Source organism: Ananas comosus, unplaced genomic scaffold (assembly GCF_001540865.1).
Source record: "Ananas comosus cultivar F153 unplaced genomic scaffold, ASM154086v1, whole genome shotgun sequence".
NCBI lineage: Eukaryota > Viridiplantae > Streptophyta > Magnoliopsida > Poales > Bromeliaceae > Ananas > Ananas comosus.
The window spans coordinates 3366-13161 of NW_017893530.1; positions in this window are offsets into that span (position 1 = coordinate 3366).

The window sequence follows — 9796 nt, forward strand, 5'->3', positions numbered from 1 at the left end:
GAGAATGAATCTGGATGACTTCTTTGAGCAGAAAAGAGAAGTGGCAAAAGCTGTTCTTGAGGAACTTGAAAAGGTAGTTATGGACCTTGTGTTAGTGATATTTCCATGCACTTAAATTTTCCAGGAATTATGCTGAAGTCCACATTTTACAATCTGCAATCTGCAAATTTGTTTTCTTTGTAAGTATATTCAGTGTTATTCATCTGTAATGATGGATCTAGGTATAGACTTGTGATACAAAGGAATCCTTATATTCTCCATTTTTTAGGTTCTTGTAACCTATAGGGTTTGGCTGCTTTATTATTTGTTGATGTTGGTTGTGCAGATGAGTCTTCTAATGCCCTAGCCTATAAAGTTTTTTTCCTACGTTTGGAATTAAGATCAGTTACTTTTTTATCTTTGGTTTTTCATTCACCCAGTTTATCCCTTTTTTTTCTGCAAAATTGTTACCAATAATTTGATAAAATCTACTTTTGATATTGCTATTGAGTAGCAACCTCGATTACTTATCCGTCAGGTAAGATTATTTTAAGTTGGTAATTAGATATGATCATTGTTTTTTCGCATATGATTACTGGTTGCATTGTCAATATTTCTTTCATCTGCCATTTGTTTGACATTTATCAATGAAAAAAAAAAACAGGTGATGGGAGTATACGGCTATAACATTGAGCAGATACTCATAATTGATGTCATTCCTGATCCCTCGGCGCGTAAAGCAATGGATAAGATAAATGCAGGTATTCTCCTTCATCCATATATTATTCTTTCATTTGACTAACCCCACATTAGTAGACTCTTACCTATGGCTTTTAATTACTCTTGCAGATAATAGTACTGCACTACTTTGCAGAACGTGTCGGAGCAGAGGTGGTCGAATGTGCATGTGTTATTGAATTGCCAGAACTGAAGGTAGGATGCTTGTTATAATCTTATTGTATTACTTTTTATGATCAAATTGCTTGGAGCTATTATACTGATCAGCATGCATGACTTCTGCTTATTATTCTTGTTTTAATCTGAGTGTGGCGAAAGACTAATTTATAGTTTAACCTTGGAATGAACTCATTGTGGCAAAAGACTATAATTTTACTTTTGAATGAACTGTTTTTCTATTTAAACATTTTGTCGTGGAAAGAAGTAATATATATATAGTATAATTGCTGAAGTGTTTTTTACTAGTTTAAGCAAATACCTTTTGACTGTTTCTTAAATAAATAAACATCTTCCTAAATAACTCTTCGCTTTTAAGATAAACTGCTCAATCTGAACTCAAACTTTCTTCACGAGCACAAACACCACCTTGGCTGTGTAATCATTTTGCTAAGATATGTTTTGGAATCCATTTATATTATTATAAGTTTTTAGGGATAATTTCATACAGCTCCTTGTAAACATATCGAATAGCAAATATATCCCTACAAAGTTCAAATTGTTAGGTTAATTCCTTCAAAAGACCTTTCATTCTCTCTAACCTCGACTCTATTTTGAATTAATTATTCACCTTGTTGTTATCTACAGGCATTGTCAAGTGAAAAAGAAAAGTTAAATAATTCATCTATTACAAGTAAATAGTTTGTAGAAAATAGTTGGAATTGCTGAAGTGGTAGTTTTGTTCTTACGATTGAAATCAGCTGGTTTGTAGTTCTTGCCTGTCCTTGCCATTTCAGAAAAATGAAATTTGTCAACTTTTGTGTCCCATTCTGTAGATTTGATACGTTTAGAGTAATTTTATACAACAAATGCTTCGCTTAATAGTTTTTTTCGGTTAAGTTGCGTGGTTTTTATTTTCTGTCTGTTTTAATTTAAGCAGGCTAATACTCTATGATTGTATCTAACATGCATTCGGAACACGCTGGAGCTGCGGAAATTGAAGTGGGAAGCAAGAGTTTCAAACATGCGGTGTTTGTTATTTTTTAGCTACATTTTGAACAAGTATTTTTTGTTAGAACTTATGTTTGAAATTTAATTTGAATACTGAGATTGTAATTTGAGAGTTGAGACTATTTGTTATACAAATTATTAATGCTTTTTGGTTACTAATATTTTTTAATATTTCAATTCATTGTAGTATTTAGTTGTTAATCAAGTAGTTTAATATTAATTTAATTGCCGCTATAAGCTTTATTTACCAATCATTTAGTATGTTTTTTGCGACAATTATAATTAATTATAGCGGCATTTATAATAGTTGTTATTGCATACTATTTAGCGGCATTTATAATAGTTGTTATTGTATAATATTTAGCGATATTTTTAATGGTTGGTATTGCATACTATTTAGCGGCATTTATAATAGTCGTTATTGTATAATATTTAGCGGCATTTATTTCGATTTTTACCAACCGCCGGAATAAATGCCGCTAAAACTTTTAGCGACCCTGCCAATAGTGGCAATTGTTAAAATTGCCACAAAATATTTTAGCGGCAATTGTAATTGCCGCTAATTTAAAAAATAATCATCGCTAAAACATAGTTTTGTTGTAGTGCTTATGGACGTGTGAACATACGTTGGACCATGAGAATAGAAAACAAGGTGACATAAGAACTAGTGGGAATGAATAACACTAAAAGAATGAATGCTAGACAAGGATAAACTATATAACCTTGTGGCAATTGTGGCATGATATCCTCCAAGTGAGGATTGGATCGTACTCACAAGTAGCCTGAATGCTTGAGGGTGGTCGCTCCACCTCAAGCAGTGAGCTCCGGAGTGTCATCAACTGGGGCTGTAGTGAAATTCTCCCCAACAGACGGTCCCGTCGGGTGGTAGCGGTACTTCCCGACAAAAGAAATTTGGTTTGGTGAGTTGGGTTTAACCAAATAGTTAACCAAATGGATTGGGTAAAGGTAAAATGAAATTTCATGCATCATGAGTATATTATCTCTATTCAGCTTTGTACAGGCATTGTAATAGCATTAGTATGGTTACCTATCTGTTTTTCTTTCTACATATGGCTAAGTAAACCTAGTGGGTGAGTCGGCATTAGCGGTCGCGGGGCGTGACATTTATATTTTGCATTGAACATAAATATGTAAGTTTGCAGAAGGTTTGAAAATGCTTACTGGCAACTAAAATTCTGTCCTACCTAACAAAATCAAAATTAGAATCAGCCGTTCCAATTCTAATCTATATCCATACTTATATCTTACACACATTTTATCTTATATTTTATTTGTAATACATGAAATCTATATCTATACTAGTACACGAATGTAGAAGCCCAAACATCTGCTTCCACCAAATAGCAAGCCAAAGTATCAACACGTTGCATTTTGACTGTCAACACGTGTTTATTATTATTATCTATCTACTATAGTTAACAAAGTAGTATAATAATATAGTATAAAATTATAGGGGATATTTCGGTGTACAATCAGCATCTCTATTGATTAGCATACCTAGTAATATAATCTTAGCTTTTAAATGAATTATGACCGCAAGCAATCAGATTTTAAAAAAATTTTTAATAATTTTTATAATATAATTTTTCATTATAAGAAAATGATTTTTTTAAAAAAAAATAAATTTTAAACAAACTATGCGTGCAATGCAAGGATTACAGACTTATTATTTTAAAGCAAACACGAGCAAATTTTGTCATTCTGTTTTAATTCCATTCCAGTTTGACGTCTTTTCTCACCCAGACATCCTCAAAGCATTCTCCCACTTATCACACCCTCCATTCGGCCCGAGATGCGGACAGTCCACAGCAAATGGATAAAAGTACAGGTCAATGGACATGTTCTAAATACGCACCCGGCAGGACCAACAAATTTCATCATACCTACTGTTGGAATGCAAAGGCATCATACGACACGAAACATTTGTGTAAGGACTAAGATTTTGATATTGCAACTAAACTTTCAATTGACGATGTTTATGTGTGTAATTTACTTACATAAGCACCCGTCAAGTTTAAGGAGAAAATGAGTTAAGATGGAGAAGTTACGCGACCTGAACCGATAACTTAAAGTGAATAGTAACTCCGGCTTTTCGGAGGAGCCAGTGAGTAGAAGACGGTTCTGGTGCGCATAGGACTCCGAATATAGCGCTCCAATAAATCGTTTCGTACGGCTCAACTGTTCTGGACCTAATGGCACTGACGGAATTGAGTTCTGATACACTGTTGTCGAGAAAAAAGGGTTTGATTGGTTTCACATGTATTAATATAAGTGGCTACATAGTGAAAACAAAGAGGGTAGGTTCCGTCGCGTATCGAGACCAAATCGGATGAAATAAGATGCTAGATTCGATGCCCCTGTCGTACTGAACGCGCTGGCGCAATCCGCTCGAAAATCCGACGGACGGATCTTCGGGAATCGCGAAAAGTCCGCTGAGGGATCAAATTGGCAAAACGGATAAATCGCGAAAAGACCCTATATTTTATGTGTCGTTTCACGTGAATTCGAACGTCGAGGGACGTGTACGCATAATACACATTCTGGCAGGGGCTGGGCTTTAAATAAAATGCTTGGGAGGGCCTTTCCGCAACTATACATCTATGTATACATTTAGGTGTTAGGGTTTCACAAGGAAACCCTAACCCTAAAGCCTTCTCACCTCCCCAGCAAACCCTAGCCGCCTCAACTCTCCCCTGCCCTCACCGTGCGCGTGCCCCGACCTCCGGCAAGCAACTCCGGCCGCCGGCGAACCCACCTGAACCACCCTCTTCTCCTCCCTCGGCCACCCTCTCCGCTATCTTGATCGAAAATTGTTGGGAAAGCTTCATAACCCCCTGGAATCTTTCCCCCTCGGCCAAGATCTTCCTCCGGCGTCGTCACCGGCCATCCCCGCCGTCGCCGCACGTCGCCGGCGCCGCTGGAGCAGGCTGCGGCCAACTCGGGTCAACCCAGACCGAGCGGGCTCGAGATCGGGTTTCGTGCGCAGCCACCGTCCCCGCCGGCCGCGCCCGCCCTCCAGTCAACTCCGACGACCTCTCGCTTGCCGTCCGGTCATCCCCGCGCGCCGTCGGCCGCCACTCGGGCATCCTGCGGCCGCCCAGGACTGGTGCGGGACGAGGCTGAGCCATCCCGGCCACCGCGCATCGCAGCCGCCCTTTGTGGGGCGCATCGCCTTCCCCTCGGCCTCCGGCACCAGATCGTCACCGGCCCGACCTCCTCCGGCTGCCACCGCGCCACCGGGAAGCTTGAAACCGAGAAGGAGTAGAGGGACTTGATCTCTACCGCCGCGCCACCAGACGCCTCCCGCTGATGGCCAGCAGGTTCCCCGAACCCCACCGACCGGCCGCACCCTCCCCTGGCCGGACCGCCCGCCGTCCGGCCGCCAGCAGTCAACCCTAGCTCCCTCGGGTCTGGTAAGGCTATTTTATGCTCCAGCACTGAACTCTGAGGTTCCGGTCACCTTTTCGATGATCCGATAAGCCTCCTAAACTTTGGGAAGTGAGCACGATGATCTACAACTCGTGCTGAATATTGTGCTCACCTCCGACGGGGGCAAAGATGCCCTGGTTAGCGAGTTAATCGCAATCTTTGCGCTGTGCGCACAGTTTCACAGATTTTTGCGTCGCTCGTGCGCACACCACAGTGGCACCACAGTGGCCGGCAGTGCTCCGAAAGGTGAGCACGGCCTCCGACTTGCTGAAACCTATCAGCAAGTGCGACGGTCTGATTAATCGACCTCTGGTTTGCGTGCACGGCCCATAAAAGCTCCGAAACCACATAAATGATGAAAATTTATGCATCGGTAAGGGCTTTTATGCAATTTTGTTCTTCGAGGCTGCTGTTGGCAGCAAGTTAGGGCTGAGGATAACCTCTGGACTGATCGTCCAAGGCCCTAAGCCTTTGCAGAAATCAAAAAGTGATTTTCAGAGCGTAACAGACGAAATGCGGTTTCGGTTCGGAACTCTTCCAACGATACTTTGTGATCATTTACGACGTTGCTGAGCCTTGTTGGCTGGTCACTCGGGTCGTTTCGAGGGTTCGGAAATGACGGGTGAGCGACGGTGGGTTCTGGTGTCGAAATCGATACTTCCGGGAACTCAGATCGGAACGATTATCCGACGATAATTGTTTCGAAGTGAGTTAAGGTCTTTACTGCCAAGTCACACGTAAATTCGTATTTAGTGGCAGCGGATGACTCGTGGTACGAGTCGGTGAGTTCCGGGACAGTCCGTGGGTCCCGGCAGAGTCTCGATGCGATTACGGGACTTCCGGCGTATTACGGCGATCGGTTTGGAAAACCGATTCTCGTGGGTTTATTCGTGGGGTTATGCTTTTAGGGTTTCTTAGTTGTGGGTTAGATACTAACCCGGTGGACCTTCCTTAAGTCTGGTTGATGTTCTTTCGCAATCAGGAGACAGGCGCGACATTCGTACATATGGGTACTTCGATCCGACGTTGGCACAGTGATACACGCTCGGTGATGGTTTCTTACCCTTGCTCTTTTGTTATTATCCATGCATATATTATATGTTGAGCTTCGCACCTGTATTGCTTACATTACACTCTACTCAGATGTTCCCATGCTTTATCAGGTGTAGGAGTAGAGTAGTCTATCTATTTGTGATACCTATGACCGGGTTGGTCATTCCTCATACTTCGTATTAGTGACCTCGTTGGTCGATTCTCGTACTTCGTATTAGTGACCTGGTTTATCGATTCTCGTACTTCGTATTGGTGACCTGGTTGGTGGTTTCTTGTACTTCGTATCAGTGACCTCGTTGGTCGGTTCTTTGACTTTTGTTGTCCGATGACCGTTGAGGTCGGTGTACCCTAAGGGGTAGGATTGTCGGCTAGTAATTGACGGTAGTTCCAGATTATAGTGATACATTCCTGTGATCTATTGGTTGGTTCTTGCATCTATATTTTAGTTGACCCATCGAGCAGTATTTCTATACTTTTGAGAGAATGTAGAGTCGTTCCATCCTAGTTGACCTGAGTGGTCGGTTCTTGTGCTTCCTTACAGTTGATGATCTATACCGTCGGTGAGCCCTGTGGGCAGGATTGTCGGCTGGTTGCCGACGGTTGACCTTTGAGCATATCAGCATTGACCGCCCAAGACTCGTTCGCATTTCACGAACACCGGCGGTCTGATCCATCGCAAGAGGTGTTCTTTTCCGGAAAAATGGTTGCAGGTGTCAACACGTGAGCCCTAGAGGGGTTATATGCATGTTAGAGTGCAGTGATACTGTCGAGAGGTCTTCGATGTGAACCTCCAGGGCACAGGCTTGAGGTTCAGGTGCGGATCAACAGAGCAGCAGATTTCAGATTTGGTTTATTTGGTCTATACATCCAGTTGACGCATATGTCTATAGTAGCAATCGTTGTATGCATACTTATAGTTCTTACTTTACAGTTGTCTTACTACTATAGTAGATATTCATGTATGCTTTCTGTTCTAGTTACAGTAGCGGTAGCCGTTATTCAGTATAGTTCCTACTTTCTTTCAGTTTATTGCTACTGTATTCAGTGTATCTGCTCATTACCTTGTTTATCTCTTTCTGATCCGGTGAGTACTCCTCGCCTTCATTGGCTTGCGGTACCTACTGGGAAGGGAGACATGTTTACATGTTCTCACCTATCCCACCATTTTTCAGGTATTGCGGGCGGTGAAATTGAGACAAGACGTGAGACACGTGGATAGCTGTCGATAGAACTTCTGACCCGGTTTGTATAGTTTAGTTACTACCTTTGTTATTTCTGTTGATATGACTTAGACATCTACATGGTTCAGTATTTCATTATATTTAATTATTTAAGATTTCAGTTGGTTTTTCGAATGAGATAAAAATTTCTGAATTTTTGTAAAAAGGAAAGATTTTCTACCCCTCGTGGTAGCGTGTTTTCAAAAGAAAAGATTTCCGTGTGGAAAGCATGTCACGCCCCGGAACCTAGCGGAAGCCCGCCTGGCGCATGCCCACACCCGCCGTATGTCTAAAACATACAATGCGTCTAAAACAAAACAATAAATGAGACAATAGAAGAGAACATCTAGAAGCATCAGAGTAAGGTATATTTAGAAGCTACAATAAGGAAAAAGAACATAAAAGCAAATCCACTAAGTAAAAACATAAAGTAGTACAACGAATGTCCCAAAATAAGTGCTAGAAAGGTACATAGGTGGTCTCTCTATAAATGGTGCAAAATCTCTCTAATGAAATAAAAGAAAGAGTAAACCATCTAAGCTCAAAAGTGGCTCCTCTCTATCTAGCTAGGCGACACCCTTACCGCAATCCCGTGCCTCCGCCAGTGCCGAAGGCTCTGAAATAAACCACAAAACAGAGAGCGTGAGAACTATTAAATAATAGTTCCCAGTGGGCAATTACTGACTTTAGTGAAATGCGCCACTAGGCCCAAAAGCTACAAAAATGGGGTCAATGTATAAGTATAAACAAAAGCGATAAGTACAACTAGTAAATAAACATGAATACCTGCTACAACAAGATATTTCTACTTAGCATGATTTTGCTCAAGTAATAAAAAAAAAAAACTACACTAGCATGTGTACCAAATCATCACTAGTATGATGTCCATAAGCTAAATAGTAAAGATGTCATTGTTTACTATTCTAGCCATTGTCCACATGTCATGATGAATGCTCAAAGCCAAATCTAAAGAGACCTGCCCGAAGGCTGTCTGGCCTTGAGACCCACCCGTAGGCTGTCTGGCCGGTGCCGAGCCTAATGGCCTCATGATAGTCAACATCCCCACCCTAGGAATGAGCTTAGTCCACGGCAATCCACTTCGACGCCCAATCCCGCACGGCGAATATGTATCGCGATGGCTATCTCCGGAGTGCCGGCTTGTACGGAGCGACCCTCACAAGCATGTGCGAATGAGCACAATGGCAAGTAACCAAAAGATCCGTCTCAAGTACTAAATCCTCATGTCTAAAAATATGGAATATACATCGAATGTCATAAAGACCTATCTCTATGTCATCATGTCTAAAACATGAAAGTAATAGATATCAATGACCTATCACTATGTCTCATTATAGTAGTGTCATAGTTACTAAGTCAAGTGCCCCTTTATGACACTTCACTCACTAAGTCCAATCATAGTGTAGTGTTTACAATTACACAATTATGAGCTAATTTAGCATAGGAGACATGATTCCCTTTATTCTCCCGAACACTTTACACATGCATGAAGATTGCCCAGAATGCTCTACTATATAGAGTGAAATCTATCTTACACATAACAGATGCATTTTAAGTATTCTAAAATTCACATAAATCCTATTTAGCATGGATTTAATGTTAAATTAAGATTACAACAAGTACAAAATGCATAGGGGCCATTTTGCCCCTTTTTTATGAAGTCAAATCCACCACAACTCTTATGCTCCTTCGTTTGCTCCGACGAAGGTGTCCACTAGTCTCCTAGCACCCTAAAGATGTAGGAACAAGAGTTAAACGAACCTTACAAACAACCATAAGGTTGATTATTAACCATCTCAAGCTAAGGTGGAGAAAAACTCACCGAATGCGAAGGAAGCTCTCTCGATCTCCAAATGGGAGTTAGAGTCCTTCCAAAACAACCTAAACCAAGATTCTAAACCCATCAATTGGGTCCCAAAGTTCTCAAATCGAAAATCCCCAAAATAAACCCTAAAATCTAAATCTAGGATTTCATTTGGTAAAAACTACCAAAACAAACTCCAAAGAGTAGATTAAGCATACTAACCTCCTTGGTAGCTCCAAACCAAGCTCAAAATGCTCTAGGGTTGAAGATTGATCCTCAATCAAGCTCCTAGCCCAAGCTCCAAGCCTCCAATGGTGAAGAAAGAGAGAAAGGGTTGATGCTCCAAGCTCCCTCAAGCAAGCTCTTC